The sequence below is a fragment of the Castor canadensis genome, chromosome 6 (genome assembly GCF_047511655.1).
Source record: "Castor canadensis chromosome 6, mCasCan1.hap1v2, whole genome shotgun sequence".
Taxonomy (NCBI): Eukaryota; Metazoa; Chordata; class Mammalia; order Rodentia; family Castoridae; genus Castor; species Castor canadensis.
In genome coordinates, this window is record NC_133391.1 from 117,226,293 (window position 1) to 117,230,026 (window position 3,734).

Sequence of the window (3,734 nt, forward strand, 5' to 3'; positions counted from 1 at the left end):
GTGCCCCGCCCGGACTCCGCCTCCAGCCGTGCGAGATCGCCGCAGGTCCCCGCCGAGGCCACGCCCGAGGCTGCGCTGCGGGCTGCGACGCTCCCGGGACGGGGACGCCGAGCCCAGCCGCACCGCAGGCCTCGGATGACCGCGTCCGGCACCGCCCGCTTGTCACACCAGGGCACGCCTGCCTTGGGGGAAGCGGGAAACTCACGCCCTGGATCACGTGTTTCTTCCTCATCCCAAACACCGGCTGACCTAGGTGGCAGATGGTTTGCTCCGAAGTCTAGGCTTCCTTAACCGTAATGCAGCTCCAGCCAAGGAAAAGCCTTCCTTCCCTCCCGCGGCGGACTTCTGAACAGATGCCGGGTTAAAATGTGCGCAGCGGGCTGGGGATGCAGAGCGCTTGCCTGGCATTCCCTTCCCCTTCCCCATCTACACCAAAAACAAAAAAACGAATGCAGAAACTTAAAAAAAAATTTTTCCCCGGTACTAGTGATGGAATTCAGGGCCTCCAGCTTTGCTCTATCACTTGAGAGCCCTTTGGCTTTCGGTTTGTTTTCCAGGTAGGATCTTGCGCTACCTTTGCCCAGGCTGGACTCAGCGTGAAATTCCTGGCAGAGGAAACCACAGACGTGCGCCACCCTCAGTGCCTGTCTTTGAGATGGGATTTTGCTTACTTTTGCAGGGACCATACAACTGAGATCCTCCAGTCTCAGCCTTCCAAATAGCTAGGGTTATAGATGTGCACCGCATAGCGAAAAAAAAAAAAAAGTCTTGTGACAGCAAATCTTGGCGGGAGATGGGGAGAGGACTTCTTAAAATTTCAGGAGGACACCATTGACCAAATTAATATAAAAAGGATGCAGAGGACAAGAGGTGTGGTTCAAGCAGTAGAGCGCCTGCTTTGCAAGCGTGAAGCCCTGAGTACAAACACCAGTCCCGCCAAAGAAAAAAAATGATGCAGAGAGGGGATATATTTATAATAAAGGATTAATATTGTCAAAGTATAATTTTACGAAAAAGCATAAAACACGTCTGTTACAATACAGAATGAAAATGCAACAGAGATTTTGCTAAATTTCTTAACTAGAAAATTATTACAATAAGTTTTTGAAGACAATTTTTTTTTGTGGTACGGGGGTTTGAACTCAGGACTTATACCTTGAGCCACTCCACCACCCTTTTTGTGAAGGGTTTTTTCAAGACAGGGTCTTGGAACTATTTGCCTGGGGTTGGCTTGGAACCATGACCCTCCTGATTTCTGCCTCCTTAGTAGCTAGGATTACAGGTATGAGCCACCGTGCTGGTGACTGAAGACAGTTTAATAAAGGAATATTAGACAATGGCTAGTTTCAAAATTGTGTTATGTTCTGTTGGAGCACAGCCCTATGAACTTGAGCCACAGCACCACCAACCCCCCCCCACATACACAGAAAAAGAAACTCTATAATAAATTCCTGAGACAACATAAATATTTCTTTGTGACACAAAGAAATGTATTGTATTTAAAATGTATGTATTATATTTAAAATAAGATAAATTTAGATACAAGCAAACAATGCATGTGCTCCTATGTCCTTCTCCCTCCTTCCTCCTGTATTAGCTTCATTGTCAGGCAGGTTCTGTCCTCATTATAAAACCCTGGCAGCCCCAGAGTACAAGGACAACTCCTCAAGAAAATACATGTCCCACATTCATCCCTGTCAGCTCTGATAAACGATGGGATGACAAGTTTCATTTCATAACCACGCCTAAAGAAAAGCTAATAAAGTCACAAGACCAACATGGACTGACATGCCAACTGGTGTTTTGTTATCAGAGGAAAAGGGGTGTCAGACAAACCCAAGTCTATAGCAAGTCTTCAGAAAATGTGGCTGGAGAGCTGTTAGGAAAGAGCAAAGAAACATTGTAAAGTCAGGTTTTTCCACAAAAGCAAATCTCAGAGTCACACCACCCTCCCTCCTCTTTAATTAACACGTATCTCATTTGCTGTATGTTTTCATTGTCACTTTTACTGTCAGCTGTAGGCTAACATAGCAAAATGTGTCCAGTTGTCAACCTCTAATCCATGATGTTGCAATTACCACATTCAAAATAATGACTTGACCTTGTGCATCGGTTATCTAGTGCAGTGTAACAAAATACTCCAAACTGAAGAGCGTGACACAGCAATAGATAGATAATAAGATAACAAATATTGCAGTTTTTATGGGGTGGGAATTTAGGAGTCTTCACTGGGTAATTCTGGCTTACAGTCTTTTGTGAGGTTGCAATCATCTGAAGGTCTTTTTCTTTTTAACATTTTTATAACAAATACCTATGTATATACATGTTGGGGATTGACCCCAGGGCCTTGCACACACTGGACCCCTGAGCTACACCTCCAGCCTGAAGGTTCTTTTCTGGAGGTGTGACTGGTTCTAGAGGATCTGCTTCTAAGCCAACTTGGTGGGTGTTGGGAGACCTCAGTTTCTCCTGGGCTAAAGACTTCAGTTACTTGCCATATGAGCCTCTCATGGCAACACGGCCACTGGCTTCCCACACAGCAAGTGATTTGAAAGAGAGAAAACCTCAAAAGGAGGAAGCCACAATGCCTTTGTATAATCTGATAAGGGTCATTTATCTATCACATTCAGTTCCTGAAAACTGAGTCACATTCACGGGGAGGGAATTTGGCTCCACCTTTCGAAGTCAGTCGACTACCTGAACACAAATGTAAAACATATTCTCTTTCTCTCAAGAACCCCCAAAGAGTCATCCCTCTAGAACAACAGCTTAAAATCCAGAATGTCAGTGTATAAACTGCACATAGTTATGGATGCCACTCCTTGAATGTAATTCCTCAAATAGAGCTCAAGTACCTTTCATCCTCAACTGAAGACCAGTCATCTAGAGACAAGTGACCTGCCCCCACCCTACACACTCCCAGATTTCAACAGTGAGATGGGAGATCCTGCTCAAAGGGGTGAAATGGAGTCAATTTCAAAACCAAGCCAGGCAAATGTTGGAGGTTCCTTGATTAGGATTCAAAGCCTGGAAGTAAGTCTCCTGGCTTTTGACCCCACCTTCTGGGAAGCTCTGCCTGCCGAGTCCGCCTTCATTTTTAGGAAGAATAATATGTGTTTGCATCAGAGTAGGCAGCAGCAGTAGCCTGCTTTCTACTGGTAGAATTTGGGGGGCCAAGGACTTCATTTGCTCGTGTGCCTGCCCCTTGCAGTTCAAGCTGTCAGTGGTTCTTCTGATACAATTTCATTTGAAACTTCGTTGGCTCTGTATGAATATTGGTTCACTTCACACCTTTAGACAAAAGCTGTCTACTAATCTCTCCAAATCTTCCATACGGTTTGATTGAAGGATTTGTCAGAAATGCTTGCAAAGTATTTAGGTAGGGTTGCAGATGTGGATCAGTGGCAGAGCAGCACGTAGAACGTGCAAGACCCTAGGTTCAATCACTGGCACCAAAATCCAAAAACAATAATAAATTTTACAGATAAAATGTTTTGCCTGAGAGCCAGGCATGGGGGAGCACACATGTAATTCTAGCACCAGGGAAACTGAGGTAGGATTGTAAGGTTGAGGCCATCCTAGGCTACTAATGAGATCCTGTCTCAAAAACAAAACAAAAGGGTAAAAGGACTGGGGGTGTAGCTCAAGTGGTAGAGTACCTGCCTAGCAAGTGCAAGGCCCTGAGTTCAAATTCCAGTATCACCAAAAAAGAAAAGAAAGCAAAAAAGGAAAAA